At 33.2% G+C, this 24,888-nt stretch overlaps 1 long non-coding RNA gene and 1 pseudogene across 1 annotated transcript in view; one reads left to right on the top strand and one right to left on the bottom strand.

Moving 5' to 3' along the window:
• Nucleotides 1-24,888, top strand: part of LOC141491896 (uncharacterized) — a 69,125-nt gene that overhangs the window by 17,605 nt on the left and 26,632 nt on the right. The window lies entirely within an intron of this gene.
• LOC141491509 (ribonuclease H1 pseudogene) lies at nt 8,448-23,731 on the bottom strand (annotated as a pseudogene).

Consider the following 24,888-nt stretch of genomic DNA (forward strand, 5'->3'; position numbering starts at 1 on the left):
TATAAACATTAATATTATATAAAAACTTGTGTGTGTATGTCTGTGTGTGAATACAAGGAGATAAAGCCAGAAAAATAGGTTAGGGGAAGACTTGTACTTTTCTTAAGAGTTGGAGCAGTATTTATCCACTGGTGTGTCTTAATGAAGTTTTTATAAGAAATAGGCACTCTATTATTTTAGAGGTTGAATACAATAATATAATTGAATTAATTTTAAATAATTTCATTAAAAATGAAATTGTAAATTTTTGTAATAATTCCTGTCATTTGGAACCCCTTAACGCCTTACATGGTTGGATAGTCACCAAGAATTTATGAAGGCCTACTAAGCTCTGCACTAAGCACTGACTTCTTTTCAGTAAATTTTGATGAATGATGAATGAATATTTTTTAGCTGATGAAACTCAAAAAAAGCATGTGGCAACTTCTCAGTTATGAATTGATAGATCAAATAGATCTGCCAGATTGATTGTACTGATTAATGATACATGCCACAGGCATATGTGAACATGGTTCATAATCTTTTATTTATACCTGTTTCTTACATAAAGGTGTAGTAGCAAACTATAGAATTCTCATTGGTTGTTATGGCTAAAGGTCAGATTCATTTCAAAAGGAAAAAACAAAAGGAAAAGAAGATCTTTAAATATAATTGAACCAAAGAGTTAGCTACCTATCAAGTCTTTCACATAACTGGCAGCTTCAAGGTTTGTGGTGATGTTCCTGTCTGCAATGAACAGATGGAGTTTGGATATGAGAAATGCTTCTTTAGAAACTGAAATATGTCAGGTTAAAGTTTAAGTTGAATGCCAGTCAGAGGAGGGGGCTTGCTTTTTTGTTAAAGATAGTGTTCGCATGGATTATGCTAATTATGAACCATATAAATTCAGTTTGCAGAGTTCAAAAATATGCTGTTTGGTTAAAATGATAAGAGATACTTTAATCCACATGCAACATAATGTATGACAACAAATCTATGTCCCTGAAGTAAGTGACAGATGCTATAAAAGCTACAGAACTTTACGCTACTTTGATTTTCAAATTAAAAATACACAAAACAAGATCATACTTTATGAGAGGCTATTAAGGTTGATGGGCCCCAAACTTTGACAGCTTATAAAATATGATTTTTAGGGCAATTTACTTATGATTAGTGTAAAGATTATCCATTTCCCCCTCCTTTCTGAAAAATTTCATCTCAAAGAACATTGACAAGAAGTCGGATGATCTGGTTTCTAGGCTTTGCTTTTCGGCATACCTCCTATACAATCTTTACCAAATCATTTATAACTTCTTATCCTCAGGTTCCTCATTGGTAAAATGGGAATATGTGAGCTTCATGATCTATGAGGTGCTTTCTAGCTCTGAGGCAATAATTCTAAAATCATCCATTTAGAATTAAAATGTATTTTAAGGATTATCTTGTCCAAGCTCCCTCATTTAGAACAGGAAGAAAATGAGACTCAGGAAGGATAAATGTGTTTCCAAGTCCTTAGAAACAGCAGGTAGATTTGCAGCCAGTTTCAGAGCCTACAATTTCAGTGTGATTTTCAAAATGATACCTCTCCATCCACTTGACATATCCCTGAAGAATTATGGAAAATATGTATCTATACATACATACATATATATATATATATGTATACAATCATTTACATAAATTTATACCCATATAGAGTAATAGGTCACCAGTTATATAAAAGTCATTAAAAACAAATTACAAAAGACAAATTATGATGAAGTAGCTTTAATTTATAATGTGAAAAATTTTTAAATTATAGGACATTACAAAATATCAGAAACCATTGATTACAAGGGATTGGATGGTGTTTATCTTGCATTGGTGAGATATTTTATCTGAGTAATGATCTCCTCAAATCATCATGTTTTTCTTTTTGAAATCACCTTAAAGGGATAGAACTGGAATCAATTTCTCATTGGTGTGTTTGTGTGTATATGATCTGCATCTCATGTCCAATCTCAGTTTGACTTTGAATCAGTTTATTATTTACAGTGAGTAGTGCTAACCTCTATATCAATTTCAAGGGTCAACCAGTCAATTCTAGGATCCTTAAATCTACCAGTTTGGTGGATCACAAGATTTAAAGGAACCAGGTAATCAATTTTTACTTCTTATCACTATTAATTAAAATATGACAACTAAGGTTTAGGCAAGGATAACTTTGCTGGAACTCTAGATATGCAGACTGATTAGCTAGGAACTCCAAACCTGAAGAAAATTTTAAAGCTATTTTAAAAGAGCAAAGCTTAGCAGGTTATACCAGTGTACCAAAGCACATTACAGAATTGTATTATGAATCCTGATTTGCATATCTCTTTAATATGTTTGTAACATACAAACATCCAATATTCACTAACTATGAATTCAAGGCATCAGAAACCAAACTTTATGTCCAAATATTTTTGACTTTCTTCTCTTACCTCTTTCTTAGAGATGCCTCCTTTACTTTGAAGCTAAACTCAACCTACCTTCTTATAAGAAGTCTTTTGATCTCTCAAAATATTTTATATTTATTCTGTATATATTTTGAATGAACCTCTGGATACATGTGACTTCCTGCCTATGTTCCATAGATAAATGAAATTGCTTGATGGAAGAAATATGCGATTTTTATATTGTGCCATCTTACCAGTAATTCAATACTCACTAAATACTTGTAGCATTGATTTGCATTAAGCAAATAGAAATCACATATCATAGAGATATTAATTCTGTTTCAGAAAAATGGGTGAATATGTTTTTGCATAGCAAAGAAACATTGATGATCATATTTTTCTGTTTGGTCCTACTAAGTTTAGCATCACTGATTTTGTCTTTTTTGGGAATTTAGCCTAATACCTCATTCCTTCTCTGCCTACTTCCATTTTAAATGACTGAAGTCACATGACATCTCATCTTTCTTATTCTGCTTCATAAATTGGATTAATTTGTTGGTTGTGTAAAGACTATCCAACTGAATCTTCCTATTCCCCTCTTTACTCACTAACAATATAATGCAGTGTCTTAAAAATAAAGATTATTTCCCTCTCTTCAGGATAAAAGAAAAGAAACTTGAAAAACAGAGTCCTTTTCTACATGCATTCTAATTATCCTGAACTTATGGTTGGATTTATTTTAGGAAGCAAGGAAAAACAGTAAAATTTTGATAAATCTAGCAGGGCAATGCAGGACATTAAAGTTGTTTGTCCAAGTTTCCTTAAAGAAAGAAATAAAATGTTTTAAGTCCCAAGTCATGTTCCTTTGTGTTCTTAATCAAATTTCTACTTTAATTTGTTTTGTACATGAATGTTAGGGAGAAAAGTGACTTCTTGGGAAATAAGAATCTTTAAAGAAAATGTCAGATTATTGAGCGTGATATCTTAATGTTACAAAATCATATTATACTTTTCCTTTTATCATTATAATTTATTTTTCATTTCAATGGTGTTTTATTAAAAATGAATCATATTTATTTATATTTTCTAATATTTTATTTTTTAAAATCTACATTAATATATTGCATTTCTTATTAACATATATTCCATATATTCCATTCCAAATGAAAATGAGCAAATATACAGCATCAAAATCCTGATCGTGTTAAAAAATATTATTTTTGTTTATCTCTGTGTTTTACCTTCTTACAATTTCATTCTGAATCAATGTTCTGGTTTTTAGTAGTTATTATGGAACTACATTTAAAAATCTATCTTTACTAAGGGGGCAGAGCCAAAATGCTGGAGTAAAGTCATGGACTCACCAAAGTCGTCTCCCAAACCACTCCAAATACCTTTAAACAATTACTCTAGACAAATTCTACAGTGGCAGAACCTTCAAGAAGACTGAGTGGAACAATTTTCCAACCCAGGGTAACTTGGAAGATCTTGGTGAAGGGGGGTCTGCTGCTGCACCTGAGTGAAAGAGGAGCTCAGAGTAGTGGCAAGTCACAGTAATCTAAGACTGGTCACAGACTGGGCCATTGGTGGTTTCCAGATCTTTAAACCCAGAGATTGCAAAGGACAACTTCGAAGGCAAGCAGGAAAAGTCTGTTGCACCAGGGAGAGTGGAGCGCAGTCCAGTGCAGACCTCAGCAATGCAGACCAGACCCCTGCAGACCAGGACCAAACCTTAGGAGCCACTGAATCAGCAGAGGTAGTTGCTTCCAGAGCTCTCAGCCCATGGATGATGAGGGTCAGAGACTACAAAGGTCTCTCTTTGTCACAAAAAAAGGAGCAGAAGCACCACGGAGTTTACTGCAACAGAGGAGAATGGACCCTCCCCAGAATTCTAGGGAATAAAGGAATCACCCATAGACCAGACCACACATATCAGGAGAATGGGAAAAAAAAAAAACCCTGAAAACTTGTAGTTTTCTAGAAATATCTCTGAAAACAGCTGCAGAAAAAGCTTGAGACAATGAACCCTCCACACTGGAAATAAGGCCCCACCTTAACCAATAATTAAAATCAAGTCTGCAGGCTGCAGAAATGAGTAAACAACAGAAGAAAAAAATCTGACCCATGGACAGTTACTATGTTGATAAGTTTGAAAAACATTCAGAAGCTAACCAAATCAAAGCTTATACATCCAAAGCCACCAAGAAAAAAAAAAATTATTTTGGATCTCAGGACATGGAAGAACTAAAAAATGATTTTTTAAGTCAAGAAAAAGCGGTACAGGAAAAATTGGGAAGAGAGATGAGAGTGATGTGGGAAAATCATGAAAACTGAGCCAACAGCTTAGTGAAGGAGACAAAAAATACTGAAGAAAATAACATTTGATAAAGATAACTTTTCCTGTTTTTCGAATTTTCAATGTCAATTCTAAAAAATGAAATCAAATTGTATTCAATCTTTCTCTTTCTTTCCAATTCTGATTTTTCTAGTCCTACATTCTGCTAGATATTTTTGCTTGTTTTTTTGCTTTTCGTTAGAGATATTTTGTATAAAGTCCAATTCTGAACTTAGATGTGGTGAATATTCTCTTTGTTACCTTTACTCATGGTTATTTTATTCAGGAGTGCAATGTGGATTTCAACCCACTAATGCTTGTCTCTCTTGTGTTACTCTTACTCATTCCCTTCCTTAACTTTACCTGTGATAAGATAGATCCAAAGTGCTAAAAGTGTTCCTCCTGTTCTTTTTGTTTTGTTTTGTTTTGTTTTTGCAAGGCAAATGGGGTTAAGTGGCTTGCCCAAGGCCACACAGCTAAGTAATTATTAAGTGTCTGAGACTGGATTTGAACCCAGGTACTCCTGACTCCAAGGCCGGTGCTTTATCCACTGCGCCACCTAGCTGCCCCGCTCCTATTCTTTTGTCATTTTCTGAATAGGTTTTTCATTGATCATCTTTCCCCCTTGTAAATGCATGGATCATCTTTTCTCCATAATTAATCTTATGATAGTTTATTCTCCTCTTCCTACATAATTTCTTATTTGAATATGTTGCCACTCATGCCTTCATTTTTCATTGTGTGATTCTCAATTTTGATTCTTTGGAGACTGCTGAATTGAATTACTCAAAGACACAGTTCACAAAAGAATAGATAAAAATCTGGGTCTTTGTTTCAGAAAGAAGCTTCAGTTTATTAAAATAACCATTCAGTTATTTAAAGGAAAATCTGGGTTAATAATAGAGCGACATAATCATATATGAATGATCTTGGAAAGAATCTCAGGAATCACAAAAATTAGTAGCCTAATTTTATAGAGAAGAAAATTAAGTTCAAGAGAGGGGAAAAATGGCTTGCCTATAAGTTAAAGGGAATTGTGACAGAAGTAGGGCTTGCATTTGGGTCTTTTTATACATTACTAACTTTTTCTATTATTCCTATATTAAGAAACTGAGACAGTAAGATAGTTAGCCAGAGAAATACTATCAGTATGCTAAACTGAGGGAATAATGTGACATAAATGATTAAATTGGCACAATAAAAGGTTATAATGTAGTTTTATTGAACTTGTAAAGATGGTTATTCAGTACAGATGAAAAACACATGATGATAATCCTATAGAACATAAGCTTTCCTTATGTCCCATTTTTCCTCATGGAGACAAATTCTAATGATGACTTTTTCAGCTTTTGATGTGGTGAGGAACTTGGCAATTTTAGAAAGATTCAGGATGAAATTTTTTATATTCTCCTAGAAGAGGAAGGTGGTGTTAGCCACCAGGTGGTTTTTCATCACCAATAAAAAGCATTTTGCTACATAAATCATAGAGAAACTTTACACCATATTTTATTACAAAAGATCATCCAATATTTTTTTTTCCTTTAGTTCCCATGTAGATTGAATTTCTTTCTATGTCACAGTCACTACATTTTCCCGAAATTCTATCTGTTCCACCTGTTGAAATCTAGGCAATGTTACACACTTAACAAAGTATCATTTTGCATACCAGTAATTCTCAAAATTGATCTATTCTCATCTTTTGTCTACAACAACTTAAGTGAAATAATAATATGGACTCAATATGACTGTGAAAGAGATAAAAATTAGAATGCTTATATGTCCTTCTGACATTACTTAGCCACAACAGTAATCCTATGCTATTGTAACATTTTTTGAAAATAACTTTTAGAGAATAAGAACAATTGGAAAGGGTATGGAATGATGATTTTTCCCCATCATGCTCAGGTAATAAATGTTTAGTAACAAGCCCAGCACAATCAAGCTTAAAAATACATAAAATATAATATTTATATAATAATTATTTGCCTTTTGCCTTCTTTGAGAATTTTCATTCTATTCTTTAAGGTTAGTAGTAATCCTTATGATTGATATTTTACTACTCGTTTCACAATTCCTGTCTATTGATTTTAAAAATTAAAATTTGATGGATTTAACTCTCTAAAATTTTACCACTTAAAACAATCATTTCCTCATGATGGTTTCCATTCTGAATAATGCAAAGTGATTCATCAGCATTAACATAAAGTATTTCTTTAAATTATCAATCAATTTGCCTTTTCTATGCATGCAGTTGGATTAAATTTTGTTCCTATCAAATTTATGATATTTCAAATTAAGGTTTTTGAAAATATTTCAATCAAGTTATGCTATTTAACTATGAATAAAATATTTTAAAGTATGATGGAAGTCTTGAAAATTTTACTTTTTTTTTTTTTTACATTTAACTCCAGAGCTTCCTTCAGTTCTTATTGAAGTGCTGGGGGGAGAGGACTATGGGTTTACAAAGTTGCATTCATTGTTTTAATTTTTTTGTTTATTTAGCCATCTCTGAATCACATAAAAGATTTCATATCCACTGCAGAACTGAAGAAGTTGTGGATAAAACTACAAATCTCTATTATGTAGAACTTGGTCATTGCATACATTGCAGGATAGATAATAGGGTAGTGTTTTTATCAGCACCATATGAAGTTTACTTATTTTTTTTTCAAGAGAATGCTTAGTGGGCAAGTGGATAGTACATAAGAAATGACACTGTTTAAAAAAATTAAATATCAGTAGAACAGCTAGCTAGTCAGTTCAGTGTTAATAAGTAGCTTCTATGTGCCAGGTACTTGCTGAGTGTGACAAAAGGCAAAAATAAATAAATAAATGAAATTTTATAACTTATATATGATATATTACTTTTAACATAAGTGAATTTTTAGGGGTTTTTTTGGATATTTTCTTGGATGCTTCTTTGCCTCTACATTGAAAGAATTACCCTAAACATTTACTCTTCCCTTCATAAAACTACATTCCTGGATTCCGGTATTAAACTCATTTTTCACAGTGCCATGAGACGGGACCTAAAAGCAACTATATCATATTCTTTCTTTCTTTGAACAACTCCATAGAGTTATGATCCTGTTTCCTCAAGGACACTGAAGTTGACCATAGATTTTATCAAAAACTGTAGTTTTTATAAAGGAAATTCTTGTTATTATTAAGGGTACAAAACTGGCAAACTGGAGAACTTTCATAGATCATTTAATCAATTAAAGCATGTGCTCCAAAAATGTGATTTATTTCCAGAGCATAAAAAGCTAAAAAAAAAAGATCAATGTTATTAGGGCAGCATTGCAATTGGCTTTATGTTCTCATATATTTCCTTTTAATGAAATACTATAAAGACTTGCTGCCAGAGATCTCAACAGAAATATGAAAATACTTTTATTACCCTGGGTCATATATTTTGTTCACTAAATACAACAGTACCGTCTATTCCCATTATTTGTAAGTTTTGCCATTTAAAAGTAATTTCAAGCTATTAGAGGACAGTGGTCCCTGCAAGGATACAATGGAAGAATCCTAGAGGATGATGTATTCATATCTTCATAGGTAGCATTTTATTTTTCTGTTGATTAGAAATTCATCACATAATAATGATTAGACAATCTCAGTAATTGATCTTAACTTATAAATATGTCAAAAAATAAAGTATATCACAGGCATTAAACTTGGTGAAAATGAGAACTATTAATGGCACCATACACTTTTTTTTACTTGGTTTGCTCTTTAATTAGATTTTAAAAATTATACTAAGTTGAATCTTGAAATTTTTTAGCTCCTTCTCTTGCTAATCTATCAGCTTCTTCATTGCCTGGAAACCCTGAATGACCAGGAACGTGCATCCATTCAATGTCTATGCCTTGAATAAGTTTATCAAGCTTAATGAAGTCTTCTTTGTTAATCACATCTTTTCCTGTGCTTGTTTTCCAGCCATTTCTTTTCCAGTCTTTAACCCAATTCGTTATACCGTTTATAGTAAACATACTATCTGTGTAGAGAACCAGCTTACTGATGTTTCGATTCTTGGCTTGTTCAATTGCTTTACAGGCAGCAATGTATTTCTGCTCTTTGATTTGTCTGTCTCCCAGGAAGTCTTTCACCTACATTTAAGGGATGGCCTGGTCCCCAGTAAACACCAATGCCTGCTCTTGCTTTCCTCTTCCCATTACTGGAGCAGCAGCCATCTGTGTAAACCACGGTTGCATCTCCCATATAAGAAAATTTATCTTTGCTAAGTTAAAGGTTCAGAATCTTGTTTTGCAATTTTTTTTGCAAGGCTCGTCTTCATCTGATGATTCACAGGGTCTCTTGTTTGGTTTCACTTTGGGGTCCCTCTGTGTTGCATTTCTTTGTCTGCTCTGTTGTAGGTTCGGCTTGAAGTATTTCGGACAAAGGCCCAAGCCTCATCCTCAGTAGCAAACTTCTTGAACCAAGCAGCAGGAAATCGGTTCACTTGTGCTTGGCATTCACTCCAGGTGGGCAACACGCCGGTCTTGCGACCCCTCATGACGGTGTAGAACGTGGTGGTCGGTGCCCAGGTGGCGGGCACTGCCGCAGCCGAGGACACCCGTGGCGACTCTGGGGAGCGCTGCCCAGAGCCTCAGCGTGGCCCGCTCCGGGGCATAGCGGGCCAGCGGGCCCGGGGAGCTGAAGCACCGTACACTTTAATCAGTCTGTTACAACTCAGCTTTTATTTAGAAGGTGAAAATTGATGAAAAATTGATCCATCAGATCTGCCCTGGGGAATAAATTACTCAAAATATTATATTTGCTAATCTATAGAATATATTTACCATATATTCTTTATAAAGTTTGTTAGTTTTAGTTTGATTTTTATATTATTACCCAAGAAAATCTGGACCAATAATATTCGTCAACAGTAATGCATAAAATATGTGGTTAATATGGCTTTACTTCCTTTTATTTTTTTATTTTTTTAGGGTTTTTTTTTTTTTTTGCAAGGCAAATGGGGTTAAGTGGCTTGCCCAAGGCCACACAGCTAGGTAATCATTAAGTGTCTGAGACCGGATTTGAACCCAGCTACTCCTGACTCCAAGGCCGGTGCTTTATCCACTATGCCACCTAGCTGCCCCATGGCTTTACTTTCTGAAATGATATGCTCATTTATCTGAGACAGGTTCACTGATATACCATTTTTTATAGTTAATATAGTTAATAATAAGCAATAAAAAAATCTACATTTTAATTGTGACATATTTCAAGATACCCATTTCTCTTGATTTTTCTCATATCTCTTTGATTATTTCTTCTAAATGCCCTATACTTTATCTTTATCCATATAGTCTCACTAATAGTGGGTGTCTCTCATGTTTCTGTCTCAGGACCTCTTTTCTTCTCTAACAGGGGCAGGAAACCTCACACATTCAGCATGGGTTATATTGTTCTGGCATTACCAAAGCAAATACAAGGGGGACTCAAAATCTAATATATCTTGTAGTTTTTTTCAGGGCCAATTAAATGTTTGAGCAAAATTAGGCAGTGAATGATGTTATAAATAACCAAATGGTCCTTGACAGAATAAAAGATTCTACCCCTTTTTTATATTATTTCAAGGAATTCTCATTAACTGCTTTGACTTCACTTATAATCACTAAGGAAATGATTTATATATGTGTATATCCAATTCTAATGTCTCTCCTGACTGTCACCAAATTGCCTTTTGGACATCTTGCACTGGGTATATATTAGATATTTCTATCACAAATACAATGAGCTATCTTTCAAAAAAATTCTCCCTTCTGTTGAATGTTTTTGTTTCTGTAAAAGGCATTCCTAGTTAACCATAGTAAAAATCTTGATATTGACTTCTCCTTGTCTATCACCCAACAGGTCCAATCAGCTGCCAAATCTTGTTAACTAATACATTCATAATATCTCTCATATGTATCCCCCTTCTTTTCCCACACACAAGCCATCATTCTATATCTTGTTCATATTTCTCTGGATAATTGCAGTAGACTTTTAAATGTTCTCCCAGTTTCCTTTCTCTATCCATTTCAGCGATATCAGATCATGATACCCCCCCATCAATAAAAACTATTGGATCTCATTACCTCCTGGATTAAATATTATATCATTTGGTATTTAACACCCATAGCTTATTATTTATGTTTTAATACATTCCTCTTACTCTATGATTGATGCTTATTGATATGATTGGTGTCCTTATACACATAATGATACTTCTTCCACCCTATGAGTCTTTCCACTGATTATCACTCATTTCTGAAAGTATCCTCAGTTTGACTACTGCTTATTAGTTTTCTTGTATTTCCTTAAGACACAGTGGAAACTCTACCTTTAACAAGTGGCTTTTTACCATATCTCTGAGATTACCTTTCATATTCCTTGTATGCATCTTGTGTTTTCTCATGCCTTCCCCAATTAGATATGAGGAACAGGGGCTATTTTTATTTCTCTATGCATTCCCAATACTTAGCATCGTGTCTGACACATAGAAAGCATGTAAAAAATACTTATTGACTCATATGACAGACTCATTTAGTAAATGGTAAAACATTATGGAGGCAACATATTTTACTGCTCAAGCTATTTTTGAAAATCTAACCTATCCATTGGTTAAGATATTTTTGTGCATATAGTATTCACTAAAAAAGAACCTACAAAATAGACCCTTTCAAACAGGACACATCTTTTCTATATCAGATCTGTTTATCTGCTCATAAAACATAAGGAACCTTATAGATTTTTAGGGGCCACTCAGGATTTCAAAGAAGATGTCTCTTTTGTGTAGATGATTATTCTTTAAGATTACCACTGCTGATAATGAGTTCTCCAGGTTCCAATAAAAGAAGAAAAAATAGATTTTAGATTTCATAAGATCCTTATTATTGTTGCTGCTCTTTTAAATAATGCTAATAATCTGAGTTTTCTTAAGTAAACCCATAAAAAATAAAGTAAAATGTACTTGGATGCCTTACTCAAAAAATTATGAACTATTTCAATTCTGATGGGTGAACTATCATATGTATAATAAATCACATGGAGTGGACTCAGATGTATGAAATCCCATTAGTGAAAAAGAAAGAGTGTTCAAGTTATTTCAGTATTTTAAATGTTCCAACAGTAATTCTAGGTACAGTATTTTACACTGAATTTTTCCTCAATACTAAGAAGGGAAATTGTACAAAGCTATTGAAACCCAATTACAAATTTTCTACACTGAGGAAGAAAGTGCTCATCAGTAAGATGAGCTTGACTCCAAAACAAACACACTAGGTTTTGCCTTGCCTGGCTACTTGCATGTTCACAATACAAGGATTTCAGTTTACTAGTCCACAATTTTATACCTTTTGGAGAGATGTTATAGTAAAAAAGAATCATCCATTCACTACTGGACTCTAAGAAATGTAATACAATTGATTACAACATATCTTTAGATTCTTTATTCTTCACTTTCTCTCCTTTTAGAGGTTGACTGCTAAAGAAAATGTATGCTGCCTTTTCCTGATTGATCTTTGTCACTCTCCCAGAGAGGCAGAGTTAGTTGTATTGTGGATAAAACTCTGACCTTAATGTCAGTGCCTCTGACTTGATTTTTCTGATTACATTTCACTCTGTATATCTCACTCAATTGCCCTACTATTCTAATTATTCTCTAAGTCTTTTCTACTTAATTCTAGATTATTTGAGTAAAGGTGATCCCTGTACTAAGGAACACCACAATTTGAGAAGAATCAAAATTTCATGTGAGTCAATGATGACTTGCTGCAGGTCAGCTGACTTGCTGCAAGTAAGCAGACTGAACCATCGTAATCACAGTAACACTTGTTGAGATGAACTCTTTACCTATAATTATATACTCATCTTTGTGGTCCTGCCCCTAAATTCCTTCACTTTGATAGAATTGAGAAGATAGACTTTTTCCTAGGGTCAACAAATGCCAGTTAGATATCCTCAGTCCCAGTTGTTGGTTTAGAAATCAATTGGTCATTAAGTTACACATGGGCAGCTATGGATGGTTTTTGATCTGCATACTTGAAGTAAGCTACCAAAATGATGAGATCACTAAATCAGTTTGATATTTAGCACAGTGCTTTAAGCTTTATTTTCTTATCTCCACTGTTTCCTAATAGTGGGTTATTTGTAATGATCACATCAACTATATGGCTTAAAAATGTAGACTAGCTATGAATTAGACTTTTCCACCAGGGGAGGGGAAGAAAGGATGGAGAAGAATTTTGTTCTCTTTATTGTTGGTTGATAATTTAAAGTATTTTAATCATCAAATCAGATAATTGACAATATCTTTTATTGTGTGGTAATGATTTTAAGGGCTTGGACAATGATTGTGTGTGTAATCATCTCAGAAATAGGTGTCTTGTAACAAATTGTCTTTACAATTCATTGTACTATCAGGATAAGCATTTTACAGACTTTTGAAATAAAAGAACACTATTAAAACATACATATATGTGTGTATATGTATATGTGTACATATATATGTATATATATGTTAACCTTATGCTTTAACATGGAATGATCGCACACATTTTTTACAAAGATATACTTTTGTCCATGTCCTAGGATACGAATATAAGAAATCACATTTTCTTTGCATGAGGAAAATTTATTTTTGATAATGGGAAATGTCCTGCAGAAATGAAATTCTTTTCCCTAAGATGTCATGTTCACCTTGAACTTAAAATAAGTCTGCAATTCAGTTGTAGAAGATGGCTTCAGATCAATCAGATCTGAACAAATAATGACTGTCCCTTTTGCTATGACAGAATTATGTTAATTAAAATCTGATTCCAACCAATTGGTGTGAATTTAACCTAGGCAATAGTGAAATAGCTGAATCTAAATCCTCACCTAAAGAATTAGAACAAAAAGCAATTATACAAGGATCTAATAGGACTGAACAAAAATTGCCAATTTTGTTTTTTTCTTAGGTTCCAATGACATTTGGTTCAACCTGTGTGGATGATTTTAATCTCTGGATTTTTTTAAAGGCCCAGGTAGTGTTCTTTGTCTGACACTGGGAAAATGGAAGTTAACTCAATTTCAACTCTGTCTTCAATGAACTTTCAGTTTTGTTCTTGAGAGAAATGGTGTTGAATTGCTCTAAGTGGAAAAAGAATGGGAACATATCAGGATAGATCATCTAGGACCTTAGTAAAAGTTTTGTTTAGCTCCTATCTTCATTAGTACACTATCCTGCTTCTCTGACTTCTCTCTGAACTGAAGGGCAACTCAGATCTCAGAAGCAAATTTATTATTGAAGAGGTATAAACATTTCTTGGGAAAACCAAGAACAAAAGAGTGCATGATAACCATAACCACAAACAGAATTCAATTCTTGAGAAGTTTCTGCATTTACCAGTGCATCATATAAGGCCACATTCCTTTCTTTTTTTCTTTTAATGATAATGGAAGTAAGAAATGACAAGGTTAGACAGCAATTACATTGACACCATGAATTGAAAGTTATGAAATACAGCATTTGAAGTACTTCATGAAATCTATAATTTAAAGATGCAGAATTTTAAAAGTTTTTGATTGCTGGAGTCAGAAGATGTGGTTAGCTTTATCAACCCAAAGAAAAATTAGTAGCTGATGAAGCAATTTTAAACAAGAACCATAATAGGCCTGCCAACCTAAATGACCTCTCATTATCTCCTCTACAACTGGTACTGTTTGCAACCTTTATTATATAATTAATGAATTACAAACATATGAATTATACAAAAGGTCATATTTGAAAGAAACATGTGATCCTCTAATATTACTTTGGGTTGACACCTTAGAAACTATTCTAGAAAATATAAATACTGGCTACCAGAAACTTTAAAGCTTCGTTACAGATTATATTATAGTATGTATATTCAATATTCCAATATGTGACTCTTGGGATACCGGGGTAGTGGAAGCCATGTACAACTCTAAATTTGATGGAGTTTCTGCTCCCTCCTACATTGGGTTGTAAGAATCAATCAAATAATAAAATCTATCTAAATATCATTAAATTCCATTCACTCAAATGCCATCCTAATTTTTTTCTCTTTTATTTGTTTCTAAATTTTTCTCTTATTTTCTCAATTATTTTTTCCAATTACATGCAAAGATAGTTTTCAGACTTCCTCCTTTTGTAAGTTTTTGAGATCTACATTTTTCTACCCCTTTCCCTTCTCTCCCCCATCAGCAGTAAACAATCATAGATAGTACATGTATTATTATATTAACACATTTCCATATTAAACATGATGTGAAAGAGGAATTAGAACTAAGGAGAAAAATGACAAAGGAAAAAAGTTTTGAAAAGTGAACATGTTACAGCTAGGTGGCACAGTGGATAGAGTGACTGTCTTGGAATCAGGACGACCTGCATTCAAATTTGACTTCAGACACTTAATAATTGCCTAGTTGTGTGAACTAGGTCAAATCACTTAACCTCATTGCCTTACAAAAAGCCAAAAAAAAAGTGAACATAGTATGCTTCGATCAGCATTCAGATTCAATAGCTCTTTCAATGGATATGGATGTCATTTTCCATAACAGGTCTCTCAAGATCGTCCTTGATCACTGAATTTCTGAGAGAGCTTCATCCATCATAGCTGGTCATCTCACAATGTTGTTATTAACATGTACAATGTTCTCCAGGTTCTGTTCGCTTCACTCATTGTCAGTTCATGCAACTCTTTCCAGGTTTTTCTGAAGTGCAACTGCTCTCGATTACAGAACAATCATATTCCATAACATTCATATACCATTCTTTGTTCAGTCAGTCTTCAATTGCTGATGTCACCTTAAATTTCCATGATACTTATAAAATTATATTTCAGAAGACACTGACAGTATGTTTCCTTTAATAGCTAGTAGACACAATTAATTCCTAGCAGTCATTTGGTAAGTTTTACAGAAAGAATGGTAGCTGTATAAATGATTCTAAATAAAATCCATAATCACTCAAAGAAATTTGGCATATCTATGTAAACTGGAAAATTAAGGTGAATAAAGAATGTTAATTATCTCAAGTATGATTTGCAATTGATTTGGCCAACACAGTGAATTATACCAAAAAAAAAAAATGAAAAGACATGATTTTGACAACAAACCTTTCTTTAACCATAGAGAGATACTCCTTCAATTCAGGACACCATTAACTGTCTTATGAACTACAGAAATAGCCTTCTAATTGATCCCTGTCTCAAATCTTATATCATTCCAACTCTTCCTCCACACCACTGCCACAATGATTTTCCCAAATTACAAACCAGGCTAAGTCATTCCTTAACTTGATAAATTTGGTAACTCATTATCAGCTCTTTGAATAAATCTAAACTTCTCTACTTAGTTTTACTGATCTTTGTAAACTGACCCCAACCTTCCTGTCAGAGTACAAATTATTCCACTTCATAAACCTTATCAATCAAATTCATCTCTTTACATTTCTTCCTTATTTATCTCTTCTACTTTATATTGGCTACCCCTTTGGCCAAAAACATATTCCCTCCTCAACTTTGCCTCTCAGAATCATTTATGTTCTTCATTACTCAAATTAATAACCTCCTTTTATAAAGGTCTTCTATAATATCTCTTTAATATAATATAAACTTGGGCATCAAAAATTTTTTTAGTGTTGTATTTATTTTGCATTTACTCTATATTAGATTTTCTCTCTGAGAGAACATAAGTTCCTATGCATTAGGACAGTGAACTTGTTAGCTTTCTATTCACAGGGGCTCATTCAGTAACTGCCACATGTTAGGTACATAATATTTGGTGATTCCAAGAAATGATTTGCTATATTTTAATAAGAGAAGATAGGATTGGGTAGCCCTGGGAAATTTTACAGTGTTTTAAATGATCCTAAGCTTCTCTAAGGGTGATATTAGATTGCAAACTCCTTGAAAGCAGGGACTGTCTTTTTCCTCTTTTATTATACCTAGTGGTTAGCTTCATAATTGTTTATTGAATTGATAATGGAAAAGTATTATCCCTGTTATACTAGGAATGCAAAGCATGGAATAAAATATTCCAAAAAAGATTAAATTTGTGGATTAGGAAAAAAGTAATAGAAAGTCAGTAACTCAGATGCAATGAATTTTCTATTTAGAATTGTACAAGAAGGTCTACATAAACATTAACAGAGAAACATTAGAGCAGAAAATAAAATGAATTGGTTATTGGATTGTAAAAAAGAATAACTAACCTGGTTTGTTCCATTATAGGAAAAAATGGACCAGAATAAAATAAAGTGTGCATAAGGCTCTAATCTTTTCCATTAAAGAAGATAAATAAGAAGTAAAAAAGAGTTTACCCAGGTCTTGATTCAAGTTCTAAAAACATCTTTTCTATTTTCAATGAACCATATACATGAGTCAGCCATGAATATTGCTCCTGATGTCAATAGCACGTATGATTGTAAGTGAAGTTAGAGGAAAGGATTCCAGAAAGTAGACCTTCTTTTTGGTTAAAATTCCTAAAAATTCAAATAAGGATGCCCTGAATGTGTCTAACTGAGTGATGGAGGAGTGCCTTCTCCTGAGCCTGCCTCATCCGATTTGTCATTCATAAAGAATCACCTCAGGCTTTTATACTGAATATTTATGAAGTGGTTTTAAATTGGGTTAGATTACTGAGGATAGGAGACTTGTTATATCTTTTTAATTTTTTTTAGGGGGTGGGGTGAGAATAGGTCACAACTTGTCGGTCTTCCCTGAGACAATGGGGGTGTGAGAACTTTGTTGTTGACTCTAAAGTCCTGTCATATGTCCCTAGAAAGAATTAGTATTCTTTTTCATAATTCTTTGAAAGAAATCATTGTGATGGTAAAACATTTTCTATTTGAATATAAAAAAAGAATTTCATGAATATTATCTTTGTATTCAACTTCACAAGTAAGATTCCTCACTATGGCAATTCTTTCAAACTCACATAGGTTTGTAGTTATTTTTCCCTTGGTGAAGAGCAAGTGGTCACTCCAAATGACCTTTAACTAAAACTGCTCTAATCAATGCCCTGAATAGGATAATGGATCATGAAGCATTAAAATGGGATGTATATCCTAGTACTTTCAAATGTGTTGTATCAGTGAGCTTATACCTTTTTTAAATTTATTTTTATTAAAGATATTATTTGAGTTTTACAATTTTCCCCCAGTCTTGCTTCCCTCCCCCTCTCCACCACAGAAAACACTCTGTCAGTCTTTTCTTTATTTCCATGTTCTACCTTGATCCAAATTGGGTGTGATGAGAGAAAAATCACATACTTAAAGAGAAGAGAAGTCTAAGAGGTAACAAGATCAGACAATAAGATATCTGTTTTTTTCTAAATTAAAGGGAATAGTCCTTGCACTTTGTTCAAATTCCACAGCAACTTATCTGGATACAGATGGTACACTCCTTTGCAGACAGCCCAAAATTGTTCCCAATTGTTGCACTGATGGAACGAGCAAGTCCTTCAAGGTTGAACATCACTCCCATGTTGCTGTTAGGGTGTACAGTATTTTTCTGGTTCTGCTCATCTCACTCAGCATCAGTTCATGCAGATCCCTCCAGGTTTCCCTAAAATCCTGTCCCTCCTGGTTTCTAATAGAACAGTAGTGTTCCATGTCATACATATAGCACAGTTTGCTAAGCCATTCCCCAATTGAAGGACATTTACTGGATTTCCAATTCTATACCACGACAAACAGGGCTGCTATAAATATTTTTGTGCAAGTAATGTTTTTACCCTTTTTCCTCATCTCTTCAGGGTATAGACCCAGTAGTGGTATTGCTGGGTCAAAGGGTATGCACATTTTTATTGCCCTTTGGTCATAGTTCCAAATAGCTCTCCAGAAGGGTTGGATGAGTTCACAGCTCCACCAACAGTGTAATAGTGTCCCAGATTTCCCACATCCCTTCCAACAATGATCATTATCCTTCCTGGTCATACTGGCCAATCTGAGAGGTGTGAGGTGGTACCTCAGAGAAGCTTTAATTTGCATTTCTCTAATAATTAATGATTTAGAGCATTTTTTCATATGGCTATGGATTACTTTGATCTCCTCATCTATACATTGCATTTGCATATCCTTTGACCATTTGTCAATTGGGGAATGGCTTTTTGTTTTAAAAATATGACTCAGTTCTCTGTATATTTTTGAAATGAGTCCTTTGTCAGAATCATTAGTTGTAAAGATTATTTCCCAATTTACTACATTTCTTTTGATCTTGGTTACATTGGTTTTATCTGTGCAAAAGCTTTTTAATTTAATTTAACTGAAATCATCTAATTGGTTTTTGGTGATGTTCTCCAACTCTTCCTTAGTCATAAACTGTTCCCCTTTCCATAGATCTGATAAGTAGATTAGTCCTTGATCTTCTAAGTTGCTTATAGTATTGATTTTTATGTCTATGTCCTGTAACCATTTGGATCTTACCTTGGTAAAGGGTGTGAGGTGTTGGTCTAATCTAAGTTTCTTCCATACTAACTTCCAATTATCCCAGCAATTTTTATCAAAGAGGGAGGTTTTATGCCAATGGTCAGACTCTTTGGGTTTATCAAACAGCAGATTACTATAATCATCTCCTGCTTTTACACCTAGTCTATTCCACTGGTCCACCACTCTATTTTTTAGCCAATACCAAACAGTTTTGATGACTGATGCTTTATAATATAATTTTAGATTGGGTAGAGCTAAGCCACCTTCTTTTGCACTTTTTTTCATTAAGCTCCTGGCAATTCTTGACTTTTTATTTCTCCATATGAATTTACTTACAATTTTTTCTAACTCGTTAAAGTAATTTTTTGGAATTTTGATTGGTAGGACACTAAACAGATAGTTTAGTTTTGGTAGAATTGTCATTTTTATTATATTAGCTCTACCTATCCATGAGCAGTTGATATTTGCCCAGTTATTTAAATCTAATTTAATTTGTGTGAGAAATGTTTTATAATTGTTTTCAAAAAGATTCTGAATCTGTCTTGGCAAATAGACTCCCAAATATTTTATATTGTTTGAGGTTACTTTGAATGGGATTTCTATTTCTAGCTCTTCCTACTGTTTCTTGCCATGAGCTTATACTGATAACATATTTGCCTGTGTTAGAGATGGTCCCTACTTCTGACTTTTGATTCACAAATCATGCTGGCCTTACAGGCACCTCATTTCAAAAGTTTGCATGTTCTATGTCAACCATTAATAGCTAATAGACAATGAAAGAGACACCCGCAGCCTCAGACTCTAGACACTTCATGTAAAAGCCAGGTTTTAAATGGAAAGAATGTTGGCATTATATCTTATTAAAATGATTTCATTTCCCATGGGAAAATGATTTTATGTGTAATTTCAAAAAATAAATAATGCATTGCAATAAGAATCAAATATATCTGGGCTTTAGGAACTCTAATGAATAGATGATATTGGCAATTTGAAGAAATCTGGCCTATATCACTTATGTCCTAGATTATTGAAACAAATTCCTATTTTTTTCATTCTTTTAGCCTCCACCCTTTCCAATCCATCTTCCACACAACTGTCAAATTGATATTTCTAACACATAGATCCAAACATGTCATTCTCCTCCTCAAGAAAACAAATCATCTCCTTATCATCTCTAACATGAAATGTTGATCCTCTACTGCATATTTAAAGACCTTCATGTTGTGACACTAGTTCTTTCTAGACTTATTTCACGATTCTCTTTGTTTTTTTTCTCTACATGTTAATTAAGCTGGACTTCTGGTTGCTCCCCATATAGCATTTCTTCTTCATCTCTGGGACTTTGAACACACTTTCCCTAGTCCCTCTCCCCTTTTTAGAAAGTTCTTTGACCTTCGACTTCTTAGAAGCGGCAACTTTCTTCATAATTTAGCCCAATCGTCCCCTTCTCCATAAGACTGCTACACTATAGCTATGACATTTAGAATATTCAAGATACATCAGCTAAGTGATTTCTGAAAGTTTTGACATCTGACTTCTTTGGTAAAGAATTGCAAGAATTGGAGTCCATTGAAGCTGCTCATAAGGGCTTTTGCTCTTTACTACTATTGCTGGTTGGAGAAAAAAAAATCAATGGGACCTTTACAATTGTTTAGGCAGCCAGATGAGCTGACTAGTCTTGCATTTCTGGCTCCCAGAGTCAACCTGAGCTCTGTTACTTACTGAGTTTCATTCTAATTGTTCCCAATGCAGGGTGTAGGCAAGTAGATTTATTGGCTGATCTGAACTGTTTGGCACACTGATATCCAGTTTCATGAACTTTAATGTTCTTGCTATAAAGAGAACTTTTAATAATATTGAGGCAACAATGGCTAAATGCTCATTTAAAGGTAAACTGAAAGAGTTGAGAAGAGAAAGAGGATTTAGCTAGGTAAAGAGTATTGAGTTCTAATAGTCAAGCAATAGGCTGAGGAGTAGTTTAAATTTATGAACATTCTCTTTAATGGATCAATAACATCTTGGGCCTTTGGTCACATTTTTTTTCTTCTCATGTGCTTCCCTGCTAATTTCTTCTGAGGGTGTGCCCACTCTTCATCAAAGAAATTAAATGGTACAGAAAATGGGATAAAGACTTATATATGTATTTTAAGATATTTTATTAGTTATGCATTGACATTAATAGTTACTATTTATGATACCATTAAAGTCAATTGTTATGTATAAAACCCTAAAATTCCATTATTATGAGCAGTTGGTTACATAAATATTGTATTCTATATGAGGATATTACCTTATGAATATCTGATTTCATAGATGAAAAAATTATTTGAAGGGGCAGAGCTCAATAGGTAGGATGGCAACAGGAAGTTTATTTACTTTCAAAACAACATCCTACTAGAGTCTGAGGGTAATTGTTTAGTAATAGTCTATACTTGAAAATATTGAAATACCAAGGTGACTAAACCCAATGAGTGAGTTTTGATAGCCCTAGATAAGAGTCTAAGGCTTCTACATTTGGGCAACTGTGTTTATGATTTGTCTATTACCATAGTGGTATCCTTGGTAATATATATATATATATATATATATACATATATATATATATGTATATATATATATATATATTTTCTTGTCTCTGTCCTCAGATCTAGCACATATATGAATCAATTTATTATCTATTATTGAATAAATCATGCTAATAAGAGTGGGATAGTAGTTTCCCATTTGCTCCATTAAAATTTTATGCAATTATAGTTTTCAGGAGGCCCACTACATCACTTATTAAATTGGGAAAACAGGGAAAAAAAGATTAGTATTGATTAGACCAGTGGTAGGTACTATGGCTTCTTTATTTTTTTAAAGTTTTTTTTTGCAAGGCAAATGGGGTTAAGTGGCTTGACCAAGGCCACACAGCTAGGTAATTATTAAATGTCTGAGACCAGATTTGAACCCGGGTACTCCTGACTCCAAGGCTGGTGCTTTAACCACTACGCCACCTAGCTGCCCCTATGGCTTCTTTCATAGTGCAATAGAAAACAGAGAGGAAAGTAAAATGCATTGACATTGATTGCCACTAGATAACTACTGGCTACAGTGACTTTCAAAGCTCAAAGAAAGGGTTATGTTTCCACTGCTATTATTAGAACATAGAAGAAATCTCAGCATCATTAGACAGATTTATTCCTCACTGTCTCCCAAATCTAGGATCTAGATTGCTTCACTATTGAACAGTCAAAAAGAAAACATTATGTGATCTAATATCACCCTTCCTGGTATGTCTATTGCTGCTTAATAGTGTGCTCTGGGGACATTAACTTGTAAAAAACTTCAAAATAAATGAATATAGAACTTACAAGTTCTCATTTATCATTATAATGAAGAATTTAAATTAGAACATAGTGAACAATTGGGTTTTCACAGCAGGGAGCATGACAAAGGAGCTATTTGCCACATTTATTTTTTTTTTACTTGAATATTTTAAGGAGATGAGCATTCAACTTACAGACTTAGTCAATCAGAAATTTAAAGCTACATCTTTACAGTTTTCTAGTTAGTAAATCAAATATCCATTGACAAACATTTATTTCATGGCTACCATGTACCAGGCACTGGGATTACAAAGAAAAAAAATGAAACAGTCTGTTCGTAAAGAGCTTAAATTGCAATGTGGAATATGCATGAACATATAAATGATGTCTATACATGTATTTACATTATGTGTTTTGATTCATAAATACACACAGAAAACATATAGTATATAAAGTATTTTATTAAATGCTATCCTTTAGTTAAGTAATATCCACAATTTTCCACAGGTCTACTAATTTAGTCATAATAATTATTATCACAACAATAATAATAGCAATATTACCTGTGATTGATGGTACCATCTTTGCTCATTATTATCACTGTTTTTCCTTTATAAAATCTAACATTGACTGCAATCTTTATGGAACTTTCTGCAAAAAAAGAGAAATTTATGGGACTACACAAACCGTGAGAGGTGTCACTCTATAATTCAAAGTTTAAGAAATATTTTGTGCTCTTTGAAGACAGTCCACATGATTCCTACAACTTTCTTTTAGATAACAGAGCTATCAAAGAGTTTATTAGACTTGTTGGAGACTAAATTTAAGAAATATTAAACAACAACCAAAGGGAGTAAAGTCTTGAAGATGCTATCAGACTCAGGAGTAGTTCAAGCACCTTAGCAACAGTGATTCCTTGTAGAATTGGAGATGATAAATTGCCCATTTTCATATAACTATTCTTTGGACAGAAGTGTTACTATTATGAATACTTTGCTACTTCTGATTTCTATGTATGTTATCTCCCCATGATGATTGTGTATATACTTGCAGGTAGGTGTTTATGGGGAAGTGGAGGGGGCAATTTTTCTTAATATATAATTCCAGGAAATATCTGCTTCAAACTAATTTTACTATCTGACTCACTATTAAAGTAGAATATGTCGGTAGGTAATCAAGAGTTAATATTTTGTTTTTTGTGGGCACAAAGAATCCTTAAGTTTCAAGTAACTTTGTTAGGAATGTCTGGAGAGTTGGGGATACCCATTACAGGCTATATTAGGAATTTTATTCATATAAGTTTCCTAATTCAAATAAAACTGTTTCCTTTTAGAATTTTAGTCCATGATAACTTATCTTCTGAAAATTTTCATGTTTGCATTGCAGAAATCTAAGGTGTACACCAAATTTTACCTGACTTTTCTGACCTACACTAATAGAAATTTTAAGAAGTAGAGTTCCTTTCTTCATAATGCTCCCATAATTTTGTCTTCAGCAACCAATTATTCCTTTTCAGTGAGATATATAGTATAGTACTTTACCATGTGGAATACTTTAGTCCACAATGATAGAATTATCATTAAAGGAAGTGAACAAATTATCAGTTTCTTGGCTAAAAGCAGAGAGAACTGTAGCAGATGTCTGGATAATTGAAATCTAATAGCAGTATTATCCCATTCCTCTCTGACAGACTTATGGTTTTTTTTTTCTTTTTCTGTCTCATTTTTCCTTTTAACTTTGGAGAGTGGCCTGTAATATATTGCAGCAACAAAAATTGTTTCTTTTCTCACTCAATTGATCTTAACCCAATTGTTTTCCACCACATTCCTCTCTGAGTTTTGAGATTTCTTTAATTCCTATACTTTCTTAAAAAGCAATGCTCCTTTCACATATGTTTGCATATTCTACTTATTTTCAATAAAATACACTCCATCATACTCATATGCTAGTCATTAGTTATATCCAAGTCACAGTTATACCACAGATATAAAATCTGCCTCTTGGGTCAAGACATTTTATTTATCCTACTTATTGCCTAAACTTTGGGGATACGCACACAAATTTTTGAGGTTTAGATTTCTACTATTCATTCATTTCAATTTTTTCTTCTAAAACTTTTTGCATTCCACAAACATTATACTTCTTTCATCATAACTACTCATCAGAATTTCTAACTTTTGGCTATATATGGGAAGTGCTAGAAAGTATTCTCCCTCCTAATTTAGTATATTTTTTTTTAGTTAAAAGTCATTTTCATTAGATTTTGTGCAATCTAGACAAATGCCATTTTACTTGTCTCTGCTAGGTATAATCTATCCTATTCCAGGAGTTATTATTATTATTATTATTATTATTATTATTATTATTATTATATCTTAAACAACAATTCAAATCCAAACCCCATTCTCATATACCACCTTACTA

Source organism: Macrotis lagotis, chromosome 6 (assembly GCF_037893015.1).
Source record: "Macrotis lagotis isolate mMagLag1 chromosome 6, bilby.v1.9.chrom.fasta, whole genome shotgun sequence".
In the NCBI taxonomy this organism is placed as follows: domain Eukaryota; kingdom Metazoa; phylum Chordata; class Mammalia; order Peramelemorphia; family Peramelidae; genus Macrotis; species Macrotis lagotis.